Source organism: Aquarana catesbeiana, linkage group LG02 (genome assembly GCF_042186555.1).
Source record: "Aquarana catesbeiana isolate 2022-GZ linkage group LG02, ASM4218655v1, whole genome shotgun sequence".
Taxonomy (NCBI): domain Eukaryota; kingdom Metazoa; phylum Chordata; class Amphibia; order Anura; family Ranidae; genus Aquarana; species Aquarana catesbeiana.
The window spans coordinates 330,573,631-330,597,052 of record NC_133325.1 but is presented as its reverse complement, the minus strand read 5'-3'; the positions used below and the strand labels follow the sequence as shown (position 1 = coordinate 330,597,052).

Here is a 23,422-nt window from a genome sequence, read left to right as displayed (position 1 = left end):
ACAAACAAGCACAGCTGTGGCTGTGAATCAAAGGCTGTGTAATTCAGTGCTTTGGATAAAGTCATAGAGAGTATACAGTATAGAAGAATGAGCTTTGTTTAGGTTTCATGTCTAAGGTTTACAACCATTTTAAGGCAAGCTTACATTGTTCCTCCAGTATAGCTCCATATACTTTCTTGTCCTTTTAAAAGCCCTAGCACTATCTTCTTAGAGAATTCTCACAGACATCACTATCCTCCATTATCGGCAGGCTACCTGTGATGTTGCAAGTTTCATGTATGTGTTATAGGATTGCATCATTCTGGCATTAGGCTTTATTCTTGCATAGAGTGTAAACTGTCTATGGAGTGTACACTGTACTAGCAGTTTTGATAGCAAAACGAGAATAATTTAGTGGCAGAGATGACATGAATATTTTTTTACAATAAAAAAATGTGCATGCTAAAAGTTTTTTTTAGACTAAGGCTTTAAAGAGAGAGGCACAGCAGTAGTGTCCTTTTAAGCAATGTATTCTGTCATTGAAACCTCGAGTAGAAACATTCAAGAGCCAGGTTGGATGAGGCTTATATTATACAAAACAAGGCTTTTAGCACAATGAAGGTAAAAAGATGGAGGAATACATATTAAATGGAGTCCAAAGCTCCACTTGCTTTTCCAAAAAATTAATTTATATTTTTTTAATGTGTAATGTGTATTTATATGGCTAAAAAGGAATGTAGCATGTGTTACCTACAATTGCTCTGATCTTCAACTAGATTTTTATTATTCCTTCATCATAGGTTAAGGCTGTACATAAAGCTTTTGACTTCTGTTCAAGTTGAAATTAAGCCCTACCACTTCTTGGTGCTAAATCACAGTCCCCATCATTCGGTTGTTAAATGCCAGAGCCTCTACTATCTGCTAAAATTCTATTTGGCAGCTGAAAGACAAGAGTGGGCTTAGTCTTGTCTTGTTTTGTTTTTTGATTGGAAATAGGAAAAAGGAAACGAGTGATGTCAGACTTGCTACCTGAATCCCTTCTATACACTGCTCCTAGTAGATAACAAGGGGCGGCGCCGGTCGGGGATTGACTTTATAAATGACTTTACTGATGTGTGCCATCATATATTAGACAAATGAAGTTATATTTTAGTTGTAATCTGTATGTTATATTTTCTTTTTTGTTGTATTGATCTGATTTTGCCCGTTGTGGGTGTTAATAAAAGTTATATTTGAAAAAGAGTGAGCTTAGTTCTGAGAGGGAATGTGACTTAATCTTGACTTAGGCAGAAGGCAATGCTTCAATTACAGCTTTGTTCTAGGCACTGTCGTTCTATTTTCAATTTTTTAGGCCAGGTCAGATTAACCCCTACCATATACGCATCCTCATGGAAGTGGCCATTTTTCTGTGAGCCACAGATATGTTTATCTCTCTTTGTGTTGGTAGCATGCCGCACAGGTTTCGTACTAACAACCGGGACTCAGGACTCCCTTTTCTGGCTCACCTGATCGCTGTGATAGCCTCTGATTGGCTATAACAGTGACCAGTCATTGTAAGACCGCCCCTGTGTTTATGTCCTCTTCTGAACGAAGAGGAAGATACATTTTTATTATTATTATACAGGATTTATATAGCGCCAACAGTTTACGTAGGGCTTTACAACTAAAAATTAGTATCAGTATCAGTTAGTGTCAGAGTGAGTGTGTTTTAGGCAGGATAAAAAAACAAAAAACAAAATGCCCACTATTGTTTCTGGGCCCTACTGTGGGTACAAATAACAATTAACATACACATATGTGGTATCAAATATAGAATAAATTGTAGCGCTAAAAACACACATATATAAATGGTAAATGTAAAGTTCAAAGTGCATATAAGCATGATGTCCCAAAAAGAACAAATATAAAATCCAAAGAAACAAAAGTCCGCAGTGAAAATGAAGGATCCGTGTATCAATCCTGTCTGCTTCCCAACCTTCAGCTTGTATATCATCAATTTAAGCGAATAGATGGAATACGCTTACCAGAAAAGTTGGATTCTACTGCCATGAGCATAGAATCAATGGAGCTTAATGCCACTCAGAGCGAAGTGGTGAAGTGTTGGAGGAAAGGGTAGAGCCTCTGCAAGGCTGGGACGTCCCCTCTTTATCCACCGAAGCAGAGCCGAAAGTAGGTTCCAAAAGACAAAGTGGTTTCTCAATTACCCAGGGTATGTGGAAAAAAGAAGAAATGCTCCCACATAGTGTAACTTCCGGGTATTTTATTCATAAAAAACCACAAATACATATAAAAAGTGATCACAAAATGAAGTAAAAAGCAGTGTATAGGGTCTATAAAAAGCCGCCCTATGCGTTTCGGTCCAATGACCTTCAACAGGGGCATATTGCACAGGGTAAGGTGGAGAAATGCAATAAAAAATTGAACTTATGGTCTCTTCTGGTCTGCACCAGGGAGTACGGATATGCGCTCGGAGAGCAGGATGGGTCATTATGAGGGGGGGGGGGGGAGAGCGAGAGAACCTAAATAATGCTATAGGGACATTTTTGTATTTGGGTTTTTCTGTGTTTGAAAAAATAAAATATAGAATTAAAAAAAATATATATATATTCTATTTTGGGCCAGTTTTCCTTTGAAAATAAAAGGAAAAATCAGGAGATATCCATTACCATTTACCACCAAAAGAAAGCCTAATTTGTCCTGTAAAAACACAGTATAATCCACCTTGATACGCAAAGTAGTTGTGGTGATACAATATGTACAGTTTTTTACGAACACATGTGAACACCTTAGATAGGAACACGCACTGTATGTATAACATAAAAAATATAAAGTGGGGCATCATCAATCCAGTATGAAACCATGAGACATTGGAGTTTGTTTACCAAAACTAGAGAATGGAAAATCTTGTGAAGCTGTGTATGGTAGCCAATCAGCTTCTAACTCCAGCTTGTTCAATTGAGCTTAGACAAAAAAACACTGGAAGCTGATTTCAATGCAGAGCTGCACCAGATTTTGCACTCTCCAGGTTTAGTAAAACAATCCTGTTACATTCACATTTATTGTTTGTTAATAAGCCAAATTGTCTTGCAATATACTTTATAACTAAATTGGAAGTGGCTCCCTCACATACACAACATACTTAAAAGGAATTAGATAGGCAATGTTGCTTAACATAATGTTGCTCCCAGTAACAAGACTTCACCATTCAATATCTGCATTGTTAAAATGGGACCACTTTTATGATGTGAGGCTTGTGAATTCGCACTTCAATTGATAACAAAAATCTCTTAAACGCTATGTGTTCAAACACTCCACTTAGAAGGCTTCACCATCTATATTCATTTTTTACATTTTCTGTAATTTATGGCATTAATATTTTTTACAAATCTAATGCATACTCACTAATAATGTTAACTGGATAGCTAGTAAAGCTCAAAAACATTTCACTGCCTTTGTGGCATTTCATTACTCATTAAGTTGTATGTTTGCTAAGAGTAAAATATTGTGCAAATTGCATTCGCTGTGGGTGTGGGACATTAGCTCAACATGAAAGTGTGTGTAAATATCAACACTAGAATAAAAGCCAAGTGAATAAAACTGAGTGCAGAAATAGAAAGTGCTATGCTTCATACTGTACTATGCAATATCAATTATATTTAATCCAACAATGGATTAATAAAGTAAAATAACTCTACTTAGCATTAATAAAGAAGTACAGTACATACTGTTGATACTAGGCCCTATATATTGAAGTGTAAAGTGCAGTACACCTCACTTTGCAAACATCTTTCTGGAAATTGTTTTAAATCATCTTAATTGAGATGTTCAAATCAATTTATGTATGCAGTGGATTTCTTTTTTTATATTTACACAGGGTCTCTTTTACATCACTATTCTTACCACTTAAGGAAAACATAGCGTTATAGCCACAAGAGGGTCATGGTAGCCACTAATAAATTTAAAGTCGCAAATAAATATTTAATGTAGAAGTCCAAGGTAATTCTATCTTAGCTTAAACCTGCTCCTACCCCCATTCTAAGATAAAACGTGTATGTAAGGGCGCTCTGAATATCAGGACCAGGCAGATAATGTCTATATTGGACAAGGCATTTCGATGATGTAATCTTCAACACTTAGGGATGCACTCAAAGAGAGGAGCAATCTCTGATAAAAGACAAACAAAAGGAAAAAGGCGCCTCTAAGTGCAGAATTAAAAACTTTTAATATCCCCAAAAGGGTTAAAAACACTAACAAGATCTGCAGTAGAAGGGAGCATATCATATGTTCATAAAGCAGGTGATTCAGCATCAGGGAGGTCCCCAGTATGTTATGAATTTCCAGTGATGTTAATATACAGCAGCGGAAGATCCCAGGGTGACCAGTAGATGGACGCCAAAGGCTCTGGAGACACTGGTAAAGTGATTGCGTTGTCCTAGTCAACTAGGAACAGAAATCCCAGAAATGACGTCAGCAGAAGGGGACAACAACCAGCGTGGACCGCCGGAAGTATTCATCAAAATGGGACGCGTTTCAGAACTACTGATTGGTTCCTTCTTCAAACCAGTAACTACAAGTTGACAAAAGAATAACTTCTTATAATCTGTGGGCGGGCTGTGGGTGGAGCTATGGGCGGGAGTGAAAAAGGGAAATAGTGCAACGTTCTCCCAGGATTACATGAATTGTGCTATATGGACATAAATAAATGCACAATAAAGCACAGAGGCAACATAAAATATAAAATGTATCCTTTGCACATGGAGGGTAAGACACATATAACAGGACAAAAACAGGACATCACAAAATAGATGTGAAGGAAAAAAGATAGAAAGGAAAAACACAAAACTCAGACTGCCAGTGGAAACACCACATGGATATAAAGTGGAACACAGCGGCCAGGCCACATATCACTCCCCAGTAACAAATGCCATCAGGTGGGGATCAATCATATTACATTAAAAGCGCTAAGGTATTAAAAAAATATATATAACACATCAGATTGGATAATATGTATATATATGCATGAAATGGAAATAAAATATTAATCATTCAAAAAACGATCAAATGATCAATATAATGAGGACGTGTACACACATAAACACACCCATGTATACATAGATGCATTGACGCGGTGCACACATTTAAAAGGCTATAAGAAACCATAAATATGTGTATTGCATCTGTACATGCCTACACACAGGTGCATGCAAAAATGTGTACACTAGGGATGAGCTGAAATCCCCCACGGTTCAGTTCGCATCCAGAACATGTGAACAGGCAAAAAATTCACACAAACACCGTTAAAGTCTATGGGACACGAACATGAATAATCAAAAGTGCTAATTTTAAAGGCTTATATGCAAGTTAATGTCATAAAAAGTATTTGGGGACCTGGGTCCTGCCCCAGTGGACATGTATCAATGCAAAAAGAAGTTTTTGTGGAGCAGTGATTTTAATAATGCTTAAAGTGAAACAATAAAATTGTAATATTCCTTTAAATTTCGTACCTGGGGGTGTCTATAGTATGCCTGTAAAGGGGCGCATGTTTACCTTGTTTAAAACAGTCTGACAGCAAAATGACATTTCTAAAGAAATAAAAGTCATGTAAAACTACTATCGCTAGCACTGGCTATAATGAATTGTCGGTCCGGCAATACACATGAAAGTTCTTTGATAAAAACGGCATGGAATTTCCCCACAGGGGAACCACGAACCAAAATTTAAAAAAAAATGGGTGGGGTCCCCCTAAATTCTATACCAGGCCCTTCAGGTCTGGTATGGATTTTAAGGGGAACCCCGTGCCAAAATTTTTTAAAAAATGGCGTGGGGTCCCCCAAAAATCCATACCAGACCCTTATCCGCAACCTGGCAGGCCACAGGAAAAGAGGTGGGGACGAGAGAGCGCCCCCCTCCTGAACTATACCAGGCCACATGCCCTCAACATTGGGAGGGTGCTTTGGGGTAGCCCCCAAAGCACCCTGTCTCCATGTTGATGGGGAGAAGGGCCTCACCCCCACAACCCTTGCCCAGTGGTTGTGGGGGTCTGCGGGCGGGGGTTTATCAGAATCTGGAAGCCCCCTTTAACAAGGGAACCCCCAGATCCGAGCCCCCCCATGTGAATGGTGAGTGGTAATGGGGTACAAATGTACCCCAGAGGGGGGCGGGGGTCACCCAGTTACATAAACGGGTGACCCCGCCACCCTCTGACAACACGGGAAAAGCCACAGGGAAGTCCCCGTGAAGTCCCCGTGCATCAGAGGAGGGTTATATAAGAAGTGTCAGAAGAACTGAAGCATCACACGGCAGAAGACTCCCACTGAGGCGGATTGTTATGACAGAGCGGAGAAGAAGACAGAGGAAGATGCGGATGAGAAGAGCGTAGGAAGAAGAAGATGGAGAAGAAGAAGATGGAGAAGAAGAAGATGCAGGAAGAAGAACACCGAAGGAAGACCAGAAGAAAGAAGATGAAAGAAGAAGAAATTAATAAAGAACTTGTCAAAAACCGTCTCTTGTATTTTTTAACCTTTTTGACACTTTTTTTGTGAAATGGTAGGGGTACATTTGTACCCCATTACCAATTCACATGGGGGGGCGGGATCTGGGGGTCTCCTTGTTAAAGGGGGCTTCCAGATTCCGATAAGCCCCCCGCCCACAGACCCCCACAACCCTTGCCCAGCCCTTCTCCCCATCAACATGAGGACAAGGTGCTTTGGGGGCTACCCCAAAGCACCCTCCCAATGTTGGGGGCATGTGGCCTGGTAAGGTTCAGGAGGAGGGGCACTCTCTCATCCCCCCTCTTTTCCTGCGGCCTGCCAGGTTGCGTACTTGGATAAGGGTCTGGTATGGATTTTTGGGGGGACCCCACACCATTTTCTTTTTAAATTTTGGCACGGGGTTCCCCTTAAAATCCATACCAGACCTGAAGGGTCTGGTATGGATTTTGAGGGGGACCCCCACGCCATTTTTTTTAAATTTTGGCGTGGGGTTCCCCTTAATATCCATACCAGACCTGAAGGGCCTGGTATGGAATTTAGGGGGACCCCACACATTTTTTTTTTAAATTTTGGTTCGGGGTTTCCCTGTGGGGAAATTCCATGCCGTTTTTACCAATGAACTTTTATGTGTATTGCCGGACCGACAATTCATTATAGCCGGCGCTAGCGATAGTAGTTTTACATTACTTTTTTTCATTTAGAAATGTCATTTTGCTGTCAGACTGTTCTAAACACGGGAAACATGTGCCCCTTTACAGGCATACTATATAAATTAGCACTTTTGATTTCTCCCATAGACTTTTAAAGGGTGTTCTGCAGCTTTCAAATTTGCTGCAAACACCACAAATTGTGCGCTGTTAGGCGAACAGCCAATGTTTGAGTCGAACTCATGTTCGACCCGAACATAAAGCCCATCCCTAGTGTACGCATATGTCTGTGGAATAAAACATCAGGCACACATACATACATACATACATCCCATAATGAGAGATAAAATATAATTATCCAGTAGGGGACAAACCTAAGGGAACATGAACACTGTATAATGAGCATAAATGTGAGGGTGGGGATTTTTATAAAGAATACGGTAAGATTCTAAAGTATGGCACTGATCCTCATTTAACCCTCCAGGAGCCAAAATATTCAGGGAGAAAATCCAGTACATTTCTCTATGACAAAGTTTTCGAAAACGCTCAGCTGGAGGGAGGTCTCTAGGCATTGCCCCGATAACCCAAACCATTAGACCATCAGTTGATTTGTTATGGTATTCGAGGTAGTGCCTAGGGACACTGTGGGTGTCCAGTCCATCAGTAATGAGACAGCGATGTTTGCCAAATCGCTTACGAAATGGCCTAATTGTTCCCCCAACGTAGAAGAAGCCACAAAGGCATGTCAAACAATAAACCATATGGTCAAAGGAGCATGTGTGAAATCCATTAATAGGGTTAATACTTGGTGCCACCTTACTTTTAATATTTTTAATACTTTTAATAGAAGCAGTGATTATGACATCCAGAGTAAGATTTTGAAAGATACATTTCTTAATAAAGGATTTCCAGCTGACATTGTGGAAACAGCCTATTCATATTATAAAGCACCCCTTTATCACGTCCTTCTATTCATGGTGATACTAATAAGGATGACTTGCAATTCATTACCCAATTTTACTCCCACCATAGACAGATGGAGGGCATCGTGCGGAAGCAATGGCCTTTGCTACTTCAGGACGAGCCCCTAATATTAAAAGTAAGGTGGCACCAAGTAAACTTAAAGAGAAACCATTACCCCCAGGTTATTCTCTTCCCACCTTTCTAGCCATTTCTGGCATGTACCAATGCTGCAAACCCTTATGTAAGACCTGTCATTTTGTGAAACATGGTCAGAAGAACTTCTGTGTAAAAGGTAAAACATGCCCCATTAAGGGATTTCACACATGCTCCTCTGACCATGTGGTTTATTGTTTGACATGCCCTTGTGGCTTCTTCTATGTTGGGTGAACAATTAGGCCATTATGTGAGCAATTTGGCGAACATCGCCGTCTCATTACTGATAGACTGGACACCCACAGTGTCCCTAGGCACTACCTCAAATACCCTAACAAATCAACTGATGGTCTAATGGTTTAGGTTATTGAGGCAATGCCTAGAGACCTCCCTCCAGCTGAACGTTTTTGAAAACTTTGTCATAGAGAAATATACTGGATTTTCTCCCTGAATGTTTTTGCTCCTGGAGGGTTAAATGAGGATTTTGAAATCAATGCCATACTTTAGAATCTTACCTTATTCTTTATAAAAATCCCCATCCTCACATTTATGCTCATTATATAGTGTCCATGTTCCCTTAGGTTTGTCCCCTACTGGATAATTATATTGTATCTCTCATTATGGGATGTGTGTGTGTATGTATGTGTGTGTGATGTTTTATTACACATACATATGTGTACACATTTTTGCATGCACCTGTGTGTAGGCATGTACAGATGCAATACACATATTTATGGCTTCTTATAGCCTTTTTATCCTAATGCTTGCACTGCGTTAATGCATCTATGTATACATGGGTGTGTTTATGTGTGTATGCGCGTATACATATATACCCACATGTCCTCATTATATTGATCATTTGATCGTTTTTTGAACGATTAATATTTTATTTCCATTTCATATATATATATACATATTATCCAATATGACGTGTTATATATATTTTTTCCACACCTTAGTGCTTTTTATATAATATGACTGATCCCCCCTAGTGGCATTTGTTACTGGGGAGTGATATGTGGCCTGGCCGCTGTGTTGCACTCTATATCCATGTGGTGTTTCCAGTCAGTCTGAGTTTTGTGTTTTTCCTTTCTATCTTTTTTCCTTCACATCTATTTTGTGACGTCCCGTGTTTTGTCCTGTTATATTTGTCTTACCCTACCTGTGCAAAGAATACATTTTATATTTTATGTTGTCCCTGTGCTTTATTGTGCATTTATTTATGTCAATATAGCACAATTCATGTAATCCTGGGAGAACGTTGCACTATTTCCCTTTTTCACTCCTGCCCATAGCCCCACCCACAGCCCGCCCACAGATTATAAGAAGTTATGCTCATGTCAACTTGTAGTCATTGGTTTGAAGAAGAAACCAATCAGTAGTTCCGAAACAATTCCAATTTTGATGACTACTTCCGGCTTGCGGTCCACGCTGGTAGTTGTCCCCTTCTGCTGACATAATTTCCGGGATTTCCATTCTTCATTGACTCGGACAGCGTGATCACTTTACCAGTGTCTCCAGAGCCTTTGGCGTCCATCTGTTGGCCACCCTGGGATCTTCCGCTGCTGTATATTGACATCACTGGAAATTCATAACATACTGGGGACCTCCCTGATGCTGGATCACCTGCTTTATGAACATATGATATCCGCCCTTCTACTGCAGATCTTGTAAGTGTTTTTAACCCTTTTGGGATATTAAAAGTTTTTAATTCTGCACTTAGAGGCGCCTTTTTCCTTTTGTTTACCCCCATTCTAAGCCCTATGCTAATTATCCTGTAAGGAAAAGATGTGTATACTTACCTAATATAAGGGTGCTCTGGCCCGGTCACATGATCAGCTTCTTATGCTGGCTTCAGGGGAGAGGAAAGACAACAGACAACAGATGCCCCATAGCAAGTGTAAGGATGATGTCACCAATCAGACATTGCAACCATTGTTTAAGATATATGTAATTCCGCACATAGGTATAAGTGTGGCTGCTGCCTCCCCTGAAAACGTCACTCAGTGAAGTAATGGTTACTTTTAAGGTGTGAATTACACAACATGGCAGCGATGTGACATGCTGATAGTTATGGCCAGGTCACCCCTGCGAAGAAGAGGTGCTCGATCACCATGACAGCCCGAGGCTCCCCCAACTGCTTCCTGCAGAATGGAGTGGGCAGATTTGTGTGTCAACTCAAGAGACTCACCCTTACCTTCAGCAAGGATGCCCAGACTTCCGGGGGAGCAAGGGAGTTTATTGCAGAAAAGATAGTAGACTTTGCCAAGCAGAATCCCAGTGTTGTTCAGTATGTGAATCCCAAGCCATGCAGAGTACAAAAACTGGTGGGGGAATATCTGAATGGGACTGTCAGAGAAGAAGCCATTAACAGCAAAACTACAGCGCAAATAACAGAGCTGGTGCAGAAAATGGCCAACCAGTCTGGTCTGGAGATCATCCGCATCAGGAAACCTCAACACACAGACAACCCCAGCATTCAGGGACAGTGGCACCCCTTCACCAACAAACCATCTTCCATAAACAAGATGATGCTGTTAGCCAACAGGCCGAATCCCAGCCATAAATATTAACCTTAACAGAATATTGTAATTTCTTATAGCACTGGTCTATACACAGCCTAATCCTTGCAAGTGACAGTTTGAGCACTACTTGGGAGAATTGTGCTGTGCATGGCTTTCCTGGTGTGGAAACAGCCATGAGCATGTTAATTTCCACTCTTTTAGGACATCTCTGTGAAAAAGGTGCTTTTGGACAGATAGCAGCAGAGAGTCAAGTAGCACAGGGATATGTAAAAGAATAGACAGATAATGCCAACTGTTCTCAAGGAGACCTCTGTACCCGTCTACTTCTGTACAGCTGGACTAAAATGTTGAATTTATTATGTATAATGTTACAGGCATGTTTGTGTATAATAAAATGTTCATAATACAACAAAAAAAAATTTAAAGTGTGAAGAGGTGAGTGGCGCTGCCAGAAAACTTAACAGTGTAATGACTGTATGCAGTCAAATCAATCCTGATGAATATTAAAGTGCATCAATCTTCAAATAAGTGCAACTTACTATCAAAATATTTTAACCAATCCTATATACCAAAAAACATACATCAATACATTAAAACACAATTGTAAATGCTAGCAAGAAAATTGTGATATTTAAAATGTATAATGACAGCACACAATTCATATATAATGCCCTTTAGTAATTATTTAAAGTGATTTGTGCAAATAATGTCTCTAAATGTGACTTTCCAAAATGACTTGTGCAGGTTTCCAAGGTGACTTATGCAGAAAATATATCACAGCTTCTGTGCAGAAAAATTAATGACATGAATGCTCCCCTCTCAGTTCCACACTCACCAGATAGCTGCACCCCTGCGTGGGTAAAACACATGTAGTCAGATCTGCCTTTGATCCTGATGTTCAATGAAAGAGCCTCCTCTGTGATGTATTAAATCATGGGACATCTGCATATGAATGAATTGGAAAGAGGGACACTCATAGTGCAAGTCAGATAAAAGAATGTTATTGTATCAAAGAAAATAGGCACTCAGCTAGTGCCAGGGACAAATAACAAAGAAAATCCATAAGTCTGGGACGCTGTGCGTTCCACAGACTGAGAAACAGAAAACCGGAAGTACCAGAAGTAACATAATCGCATTCCAAGCTCCAGCTTATGCGTTTCGTCTTCACTCCTGACTGTCTGATGATGAAACGCGTACGTGGAACATGATAGCTGAGTGCCTATTTTATTTATTACAATAAAGTTATTTTATTCGAGTTGCACTGTGAATGTCCCTCTTTCCCATTCATTCATATGCAGATGTCCCATGATTTAATACGTCGCGGAGGATGCTCTTTCATTGAACATTAGGATCAAAGGCAGATCTGACTACATGCATTTCACCCCTGCAAGGGTGCAGCTATTTGGTGAGTGTGGAACCAAGAGGGGAGCATGAGTGTCATTCACTTTTCTGTACAGAAGCTGTGATATATTTGCCGCATAAGTCACCTTGGAAACCTGCACAAGTCACTTTGGAAAGTCACAATTAGTGACATTAGTTGCATAATTACTTTGCATAACTACTAAAGGACATTATATATGAATTGTGTGCTGCCATTATACATTTTAACTATCACAATTTTCTTGCTAGCATTTACAATTGTATTTTTATGTATTTTTACTTCCGCATTCAGCAGTAGGAGTGGATTCTTGGCATACACTGTGTGACAGCTGATTGGGGGAAAGGCACACCCCCCACTCCACATAGGCAGAGGAAGTAGGGAATGTGCAGTGCTCTGCTGTGACAAGACAAGCTCTCTGATAATTTATTTATAGCACCCACTCGACATAAATTTCAGGCTGGTTTTATCTGGGTTGTTGGAGAACTTGTCAGAAGTTATGCTGATAACAGAGGAATGAAACAGCAGAAAGACTCTGGATTTAGGGCTTTGGAGAGAGATAAGAAATCACTACAAATATATGTGTGTTGGCTAAATTTTATAAATCAGGTTTACATCCATTTTAAACTTAGATAGTATGAGCCCAGACCTTCACTTATAAAAAGTTTTATTTTACATGTGATGATGTTCTAGTTTTTTGAGATGCACCTGTATATCCAAGAATTTACTGACAAAAACAATATCATTAGTAGGGATGAGCGGAACACCCCGTGGTTTGGTTCGCACCAGAACTTGCGAACAGACAAACAATTTGTGCGAACATGCATACATCATTAAAGTCTATGGGAAGTGAACATCAAAAAACAAAAGTGCTCATTTTAAAGACTTATATGCAAGTTATTGTCATAAAAAGTGTTTGGGGACCCGGGACCTGACCCAGGGGACATGTATCAATGTAAAAAAAGTTTTTAAAACCGCCGTTATTTTAGGAGCAGTGATTTTAAGAATGCTTAAAGTGACTAAATGTCAAGATTAAGAGAGCTTTGATGTTCAAGTACCTAAATCATCATAGACCACATATTTTGTTCTTACAGAAGTCTCATCTCCTGGGCAACAAAATTCTAGCCCTCCGAAGGCCCTGGGTAGAGCAGTCAATCCATGCAGCTTACTTTAGCTATGCAAGGGGAGTGACTATATTACTGGCAAGTCCTTCGCATATAAGGTCATTCAGTTAGCGATTTACCCGGAGGGTTGGTATATTATTCTCTTGTTGGAAATTAAGACGATTGTGTATGCTTTGGTCAATGTATATGTTCCCCCTCCTTTCAACCAGTGGGTCTACAAGGTACAAGGTGTATAAAAAATTGTCCACTTTACAATTCTCTAGGCTCTATATAGCGGGAGATTTCAATTAGACTTTAGACCCATCTTTAGACTCATCTAATCCTAATATAATTTATATGCCTGATTTACTTCACTGGGCACAGGCCTTTAACTACACTGAAATTTGGAGATGGAAACACCAAAAAACTAGGGCCTACTCCTTTCACTCCACTACTCATAAATCAGGATCTAGGACTGACCTTGTCTTTGGCAACACCTGTGCTCTGGCAGCGGTGGGGGAGGTCTCATACTTACCTGCGGGCCTCTCTGATCATGCTCCCCTGGAGGTTAAGTTGGTGTTGTCGGAGAACAGGAGCAAGAAATGCTGGCGCCTAGCAGCTGAGTGGTTACAATACCCCAAGGTTGAGGAGATGGTTTCCCCTAAATTACAACAATACTGGGACCTCAATGAGGGCCCTGCCTCAACCCATGTGGTCTGGGACGCTAAAGCCAATACCAGGGGAGAGTTTATCTCGGCTATCAAAGCTGGTAGAACTGAGATGTCCTCTCAAATGCAACAGCTTGAATCCAAAGAAACTGCAGCTGCAGAGGCTTTTTCTGAGCTTTGTCTCTCCATTTTACTTCGGCCACACACCTGGATCTAAGTTCATTGGTTGGAAGGATCTTTGAGTCTGGAGATAAGAATAGCAAACTTCTGGCAAATTTATTTGCGGACTCTAAAATGCAAATGGTGGTGTCTGAAATTTGTTGCTCAGATGGCAGCATCGTCTCTGATTCTGAACAAATCTTGAATGAATTAAAAAATATCAATGAAAATCTCCATTCAGCACTCCCCAGTTGGCCCAATGAATGGCTTGCAGAGTATCTACAGTCCTTACTTTTACCCACTCTATCTCAGGAGGACTATGAGTTCCTGTATAAGGATTTTACTGCCGAAGAAATAGAAGCGGTGATTCGCTTGTTTCATGGCAGCAAAACACCATCCCCTGACAGCCACTTAAACTTTTACAGGTTTATGCTGATTGTAAAGAAGAGACGTCCTTGCCCCCTTCCATGTACCAGGCCCATATTGTTTTAATCCCTGAACCTGGTAAGGATAAATCACTGTGTGCCTCATACAGGCCGAATTATGACTTATAGATATTAACCAAAATTCTGGCAGCTCGGTTGCAGGCGATTCTCCCATCTTTGGTCAACATCGATCAAACTGGGTTTATATCAGGAAAATCAATGGATATCAACTTACTTGCCTTCTTCTGAGAGTTTCACTAGGGTACTAGTGGCATTGGACATAAAAAAGGCATTTAATTTGGTGGCCTGGCCTTATATGTCCTCGGTTCTGGAAGTCATGGGATTTGGGGTTGAATTCAGTAGGTGGATTGAAATTCTATATAGGTGCCCGACAGCACTGATTAAACGGGGTGGCATCCTCTCATCCCCCTTCACAATTGGCAGAAGTACGAGGCCAGGATGCCTGTTGTCACCAGCCCTATTTTCCTTGGTGATGGAGTCACTTGCCTTGGCCCTTAGGCAAGCAAACATGGTCGGGGCATTCAGGTTGGCTCCGCGAAATATTAGCCATGTACGTGAACGATCTTATCCTTTTCCTAAATGACCCTGGTCCTTCTCTTCGAGAAGCTCCTGACATTGTCTCCGGTTTCACTGACTGCTCAGGACTCAAAGTCAACTGGGACAAATCCCAAATATTGCAAATTGACACTGCGGCAAAATCTTTGGAGGACCCCAATCTCCCTTTAGTATGGACCAACAAAATTAAATAACTGGGAATCTATATTTCCTCATCTACTACTGATTACTATACATTGAAAATAGCTCCATTGATACAAAATATGAAAGCTAGACTGAAAGCGTGGGCTCATCTCCCCCTTTCTCTGATAGGGTGAATTAATGTATTTAATATGAAGCTCTTGCCTACTTTTCTCTATGCTCTTAGAAATTCTCCTGTGTGGATACCCAAAAAGGTTTCCGCTTAATAAATACTACCCTGCTTTCCTTTCTCTGGGGCACAGGCCAGCCAAGATTCAAGCTGATGGTGCTGTAGAGACCTTGGAAGGAAGGAGGTTTGGCTTGTCCTGACCTACATAAACACTTCTTGGTGGCCCAGTTGTCACACGCACACAATTGGTTAGTTTCTGATGAGTCCAACTCAGCAGTGGTTCTGGAAACAGCCTGTTTGGGCTCCTATGAGGCGTTGCAGAACTTAATCTACTGTGGACCCTCTGCACCTTTTCACCTGATGGTGGCTATGAGGACTGTCCTGACTGTCTTTCCCTGTGCCCCCATGCCTTCTGGACATACTTCACCACATAATCTCCTTTGGTTTAACCCGTCACTGTCGGACCAGATCCTAGCATTTGGGCACTTAAGGGTATCAAATATGTAGATCAGATTTGTACTGGGGAATGATTGCAAACCTTCGATGGGTTAAAATATGACCTGCCTAACTCTTCTTCTCTGTTTAGGTTTTTGCAGCTTAGGCATGGTTTTAGTACTCAATTTGAAAACTCCCAAGTGGCTTTTTATACTTCGACTTTGGAGGACTTACTCAGAGACTAATCTATGAGCAAGCCTTTGTCCAACATATACAAAGAATTGTTGCCTAATTTACATACAGGACTTGAAACTCTTAAGGCTAAATGGGTGGAAGACTTCCCTACACTGAATATGGAGGATTGGGAAAATTGTGGGAGGATTGGGAAAATTGTGGGAATGTTTCTTCACACTATTGCTTTCTGCAAGGGATAGACTAATACAGTTTAAAATTATGCATAGAGTGTGTTACACACCCACACGCTTACATAAAATATATCTGTCTACCTCAGCTTCCTGCTGGAGGTGTGTTGCACCATCAGCGGGTTTTATTCATGTATTCTGGACCTGTTCCCAAATAAAACATTTTTGGAAATAGGTCGCTACGGTCATTTCCACTGTTACCACCATCCAGAACCCACTGACGCTGGAGGTGTGCCTGATGGGTCTTGTCGACCCTCTGGCTCATAGTCGTGCAGTCAGAACCCTACTAGGATTATTAGTCTATTATGCATGCAAGGCCATAGTACGCCAGTGGAAATCATCTGCTGCACCATCCATTAATCTTTGGAAATGGTTAATTAACTTTTCCCTCCCATTGTACAAAGCCCCTTACTTGTCCAGAGGTTGTGCTAAAAAACTTCACAAAATGTGGGACATATGGGTGGAATCCCCATCTACAAATGTGGACTCTCTAGATGACTAGAATATACTCCGTATAGTCATTCACCATTTCTCAGTTAACAAGACTTTAATCTCATGTTACACTAGCCAGATACGTTTCTGGGTATCTCAGTTCTGAGAGAGTATTTATCTTCATAGTGAGCTAGGCTTTGAAGATTTGTCGGGAAAGACATGTATGTTTAAACCTGCATAGGTGGTTCAAGCGTACCAAGTTTTTAGTGGTTGTTTTTAGTTTTTGTTTGTAGTTTTTATATTCGAGCCTGGGTATGCCCAATAGGCTCTATTTTGTACCACATACTTAAAAAATTGCAATAAAAACAATTAAAAAAAATAATGCTTAAAGTGAAACAATAAAAATGAAATATTTTATTAAATATCATGCCTGGGGGGCTCCCCTTAGTCTGCCTGTAATGTAACACATTTTCCCAATGTTTAGAACAGAAAAATTAAATTTCTAAAGGAAAAAATGTCATTTAACCACTTCCTTCCCGGCCTATGGCAGAATGATGGCTGGGCAGTGGTTCAGTTATCTTGACTGGGCGTCATATGATGCCCAGCAGAATAACAGCCACCGCTCGCATCTCGGCAATCGGTGGTGTGGTGTGTCAGTCTGACACACCGATATATCGATCTCGGTAAAGAGCCTCCGATCACAACTGATCACAATGTAAACAGGAAGAGCCGTTGATCGGCTTTTCCTCACTCGCGAATGACAGTTGCGAGTAGAGGAGAGCTGATCGGTGGCTCTCCTGAAAGGGGGGTTTGTGCTGATTGTTTATCGCCTATAGGAGAGGATGGGAGAAGACACATGGAGGACACCGTTTGCTGCTGTCACCCGCAGAGTGTTAAGGATGTGGAATTCTCTACCATAAGCAGTGGTATTAACAGGGAGTGTCAATCATTTAAAATAATATTAGATGGGCATCTTAACAATCTCAACATACATGTACAGTATATGCGATTTACTATTGACATAAACACATACACACACCACAGGTTGAACTGGATGGACTGGTGTATTTATTAAACCTTACCAACTATGTAATTATGTAACCATGTAACATAATTTCTTCTTAAATGCTTAACTGTGGGCTTAGTAAATATTGTCTGGATACAATATGCATGTATGAGTATTCTTACTCAAACCTGTGTATTTCTTTTTAAATCTGTGCAGTAATCCATTTGTTTACAGTAATTAAACATTTCATACACATTTCCTTTTTCAGGCATTTCCCATCCTCTGCTGCTCTCCCCTTCTCTCCCCCTCTCCTTGTGCAGGGTGACTGGTCTTGAATCTGCCCCCTGTAGTTTTCTGCAGGCAGGTGCAAGTGGAGCTACTGGGTCTCACCCACTGCTCTGCTCCCTGCACAGGCTATGTACAGTCAAATTATGATGTCACTATTATGTTTCATGATAATAACTGGATTTCCATAGGCATCGTGAGCACACAAATTATATTTAAATGCATTGTGGCTATAAAGGAATATATTTAAATAATAGTTTTAACCAATACACACTTTATAAACATGATGAAGTTGTAAACTGGGACAAGTCTGTGCATATATCCAATATCCTGGTAAATAATGGAATCAAAATGACCAAATTACTTCTATTTCTGTGCTTTACACTCATCTAACAGTGCAGGCCATTGTCCTGAGTGAGAAGCCTAGCAAATAACAATGACAGAGACAAGATGAATTTCCCTTGATAAGCTATTGTTAACAAAGTTTGAAACAGAATTTCTCTAAATTTATGTCTTGAATCAGCATATGCTTGGGTCACTCTAAACATCAGTGGGTGAAGCATTGACTCGTTGGGATGCCTCGTAAGTGTCTAGAAGCAAAAGTATATTCCAGTTTTGTAAGAGTTGTCACTACACCATGTAACTTGGAAATCTAATCCTTTTCATTCTGTAATGTGCATATGTGGACATAAATATACATCTAGTGCTCAAGTAAAAATACACTTGTCAGATTTCTAATTGAATGTGCTTTCAGGACACCTATTTAGATGAATGTTGCATAAAATATGGGTAAATGTAGTCAATTTTGAATATTCCTTAAAGGGAATGTATCGTTTTTTTTTGTTTTTTTTAATGTCAATTAAGGGACACATGAATTTAGTATTCATAGACATTTGGGGTATACTGCCATCCACCGGAGGTTGGGTCAGATGCCTTTTCCTCAGCTCTGCTTAGAAAAACTCTAACTATATTTTTGGTAGGCTTTTACTTCTTTTTTTTACTTTACTTTTTTTCCTTCAGTGAAGTTGTTCAGTACACTATAGGTATTTTTTCTTCAGTGACTTTAGAAACGCTGCTTGAGCTAGCATCCACCCAGCATCTATCTGGATTGGTATATTCACAGCAACAGCTTTGGAGTCTGTACTTAAACTCCCCTGAACTGGAAGATTATAGAACTAACATGGAATATGACTTTTAGGCACTCAGCTCTGCAATGTGGCACTTTCCATATTTCATATAATGTGTTAGTTAATTGCAGTGTGCTCTCCAAGTCCAAAACTGTGGCACTGTTTCTGGTGTGACCCAGTCTCTAAGGACTTGCATTGGGAGAAAGGCTGGTAGGGCTGAATCAGTGGGATCTACCTCACAGTTGGCATTGATGGATGCCATTTTATAATTTTCCCAACAAAGCATACCAACAGGTTTATGATGTTCTTATATTTACAGATGTCTCTGACAGACAGTTAGACTCCCTATTTAGGACTCGTTTTTTTTTGTTGGCAGGGACTCAGATTTGTGAATTCATGTAATTTGTCATTCATGTCAAATCTCCTTAATTAGACCCCCTCCATCTTAAGGAAAAGCTCCCATATCCTGGAGATTTTGAAAAATTCAGAAGCCCTGCAGTTCAGCTGTGATGGTCTCTTACAAGCATCTAAGCTTATGTCTCGCATGAATGTAATGTCATATGCATAGGGCACTTTCGTTTCATACCTGGAACTTCAAGGATATGCCCAAGGAACATCTTATTTACATTCTCTTTAAGGGTTGACATCTCTTTTGTTCTACCCTTGACAATATAATTCCCAATGCCTCTAGTGCAGAGTGTTCACTTACCTCAAGACAGTGGATCTTTGGATGGGGCAAAGGAACCTCCTTTTCCATCTGCTACTACATACGTACCTTGTAGACAATCACAGTTTATTTCCCACTCAAGCCACAAATCTTGAGACATGAAGTTCTCTGCCTCATCTGCTCATTCCTCTGTATGAAGGTATGCTCCTGATTTGCAAGTGGGAGCTGTTTGTTCATTCTGCTGGGTTCCCTGGTGGTTTATCACCTTGAAGTTAGGATATTTAGGCTTCCCTTGTAGCTTCCACTCTAGACCCTTAAATCTGCATCTTTTTTAGCTGCCCTATCTGGTATAACTGCTGTTATTATATAATAATAGATAATAAAAGATAGTAATAGATAACGAGTTTATGTGAAATCTCTATTAACAGATGTATATAATATTATAATTGGAAATATATTTTAGTTATGGAACAAACAGTATTTAAACCATTGTTTAAATCATTGTTTAGTGTGTTACAGCAACACACTATTCCTAGCTTACATATTGCTGTTAATGTAAATATTTTTCCACTTCAAAGGTCAGACCTTTTGTTTTCCCTTATCATATCTCACATGAGTTGTAAACAGCAGCCTTCTTTGAATTATCCAATCAGGCAGTGCCCATTATATACAGTATCTCACAAAAGTGAGTACACCCCTCAGATTTTTGTAAATATTTTATTATATCTTTTCATGTAACAACACTGAAGAAATGACACTTTGCCACAATGTAAAGTAGTGAGTGTACAGCTTGTATAACAGTGTAAATTTGCTGTCCCCTCACAATAACTCAACACACAGCCATTAATGTCTAAACCGCTGGCAACAAAATTGAGTACTTACATGTTGGCATTCATAGTTCCCTCAATGAACTGTAGCTCCCCAGTGCCATGACACTCCCACCACCATGTTTGACTGTAGGCAAGACACACTTGTCTTTGTACTCCTCAGCTGGTTGCCGCCACATGCGCTTGACACCATCTGAACCAAATAGGTTTATCTTGGTCTTATTAGACCACAGGACATGGTTTCAGTAATCCACGTCCTTAGTCTTCTTGTCTTCAGCAAATTGTTTGCTGGCTTTCGTTTGCATCATCTTTAGAAGAGGCTTCCTTCTGGGATGACAGCCATGCAGACCAATATGATGCAGTGTGCATCATATGGTCTGAGCACTGACAGGCTGACCCCCCTGCCCCTTCAACTTCTGCAGCAATGCTAGCAGCACTCATATGTCTATTCACCAAAGACAACCTCTGGATATGATGCTGAGAACATGCACTCAACTTCTTTGGTCAACCAAGGTGAGGCCTGTTCTGAGTGGAACCTGTCCTGTTAAACCGCTGTATGGTCTTGGCCACCATGCTGCATCTCTATTTCAGGGCCTTGGCAATCTTCTTATAGCCTAGGCCATCTTTATGCAGAGCAGAATTCTTTTTTTCAGATCCTCAGAAAATTATTTGCCATGATGTTAAATGGAATGCAACTGTGGTTATGTGCCTGAATCCATTTACTTTATAACAGCAAGAACTTGATCCCCTTTACCCAACTGACAGAGTCACAGTACATTCATTTCTACCACTGCATTTTCTATTAGCTTTTACTAGCCTACTACAAAACTGCCATCTAATGTGCAGGAAGAGCATTAAAACACATTTTTAAATCTATTATTTATGTTGTTTTTTGTTGTTTTTTTTTTTGTAGCAGGTGAACATGCAATCTGAACTCTACATTATATAGAAAGTTATAGTTCTGGCCCAGAACAGTTAAAACATGAAAATACTATTCAACATTATGTTTATTTAGGACAACCTTATTTTCATAAGAACTAGCTGATAAAAGATTGAAACTCAGCAATTGTTTTGCCTGTAGCAAGGGGCATACTATTCGTTTCTTTGGACACACTCCATTAATTGCAGCATTAACAATTAAATTCAGTCATACATTATGCATACTATATATTTCAAAATGAAGGGCTGTTCAATGCTCCACTAGATAGTACATCAGTTACATTAGCTGAGTTTTATTACACTAAATACACAGCACTGAAAATGACTGGAGTGGACAACCTTGTTTTTTTTTTTGTTTTTTTTACCACAATCAAGTTTTCAGGGGAAAGTAAATGTATGAATGCGGAAAATATGTTGCTACCACAATCTCTATTGTGAAATGTAATTAATTCTGATTAAAAATGTATGTCTCTGTGTTAATATTAAATCTAATGTTAATTTATGAATAGTGCCATGCAGTAGTAAACATATTCCCAACAGAAAGTAAAAAAAAAATCTAAATAGGAATCCCACTTTTGTGTTTACAATATGTGACAGTCCCCAATTTATGCTCATCCATGGTGCAAGCAAACCATTGCAAAATGGTAAATTCCGCATGCTCCACCACCCACCACCTTATACTCTCACCTGAAAGCATTAACCTATATAAGAGCATAAGTCACACTGTGCCTTCCCCTTGATAACTTTGAAATTGTCTCCATGCCTCCTTTCTATACTGTATGGTCCCTCTGGTCTGTTACAATAATTAATCTCCTCCCAAGCAAGATCTCTCCGGTGTGTGGCTCAAAAAGTTAGAACCATCATTGTGCTTTCCATTAAAAATAACTACCTGTTTTAAAAGTAAATCAGCAACTTGCAGCTTAAAAAAAAAACCTCCCTTTTGGGTATGTGATGTCATAGGCTTCACCTCTACACGTTTCATCACTCATTATGTGATTTCCTCAAGGGTGAAATAGAGCCTAGCATACTGCTAGTTTATATCTACAATGTAGCACTATTTTATCACCACTTTTGTTTGCAAGCTGTTGCGATGACCAGGCCCTATCTTGGCTACAGATGTAGATGTGAACTTTGCCAGCCATTTCCCCAGGAAAAACAAAATAAAAAGATAAAACAGTTTTTATATATCCTTCTCCGCTGCTTCACAGTGCCATCTATGGTATACTTCATATATTACACCCCCTATCTATTTATAAATTACTGAGCTTGCAAAGGAGTTTTTAAGCAAGCGTTATCCTTTAATTTCTCCATAAACTAAATGAGGGATGATCTTTAGCCTTATGGATTTTTGGTAAACTGTATATAACTGATATTCTGCATAAAGACAGTACAAGACATTTCCTTCCTTCTTATTTAGGACCCCTTTCTTATGCCCCGTACACACGGTCTGATTTTCCAACAAAAAATGTTAGATGGGAGCTTGTTGTCGGAAATTCCGACCGTGTGTAGGCCATTTTCCATTGGAATTTCCGTCACACAAAATTTGAGATCTGGATCTCAAATTTTCCAACAACAAAATCCTTTGTCGTAAATTCCGATCGTGTGTACACAATTCCATCGCACAAAGTTCCGCTCGGAATCAAGCAGAAGAGCTGCACTGGCTATTGAACTTCATTTTTCTTAGCTCGTCGTACGTGTTGTACGTCACCGCGTTCTTGATGTTCGAAATTTCCGACAAGATTTGTGTGACTGTGTGTATGCAAGACAAGTTTGAGCCAACATCAGTCGGAAAAAATCAATGGATTTTGTTGTTGGAATGTCCGATCGTGTGTACAGGGCATTAGACCATCTCTCTTTACCAATTTCTCCAGTTCTTTGTTATATCTATTTAAAGGTAGATAGCAT

The 23,422-nt window shown here is 39.9% G+C and overlaps 1 protein-coding gene and 1 pseudogene across 2 annotated transcripts in view; both read left to right on the top strand.

The window, feature by feature from the left end:
- Nucleotides 1-23,422, top strand: part of DMD (dystrophin) — a 3,507,873-nt gene that overhangs the window by 2,084,218 nt on the left and 1,400,233 nt on the right. The gene's annotated exons all lie outside the window — the stretch shown is intronic.
- On the top strand, nucleotides 10,348-10,799 carry LOC141127936 (large ribosomal subunit protein mL43 pseudogene; annotated as a pseudogene).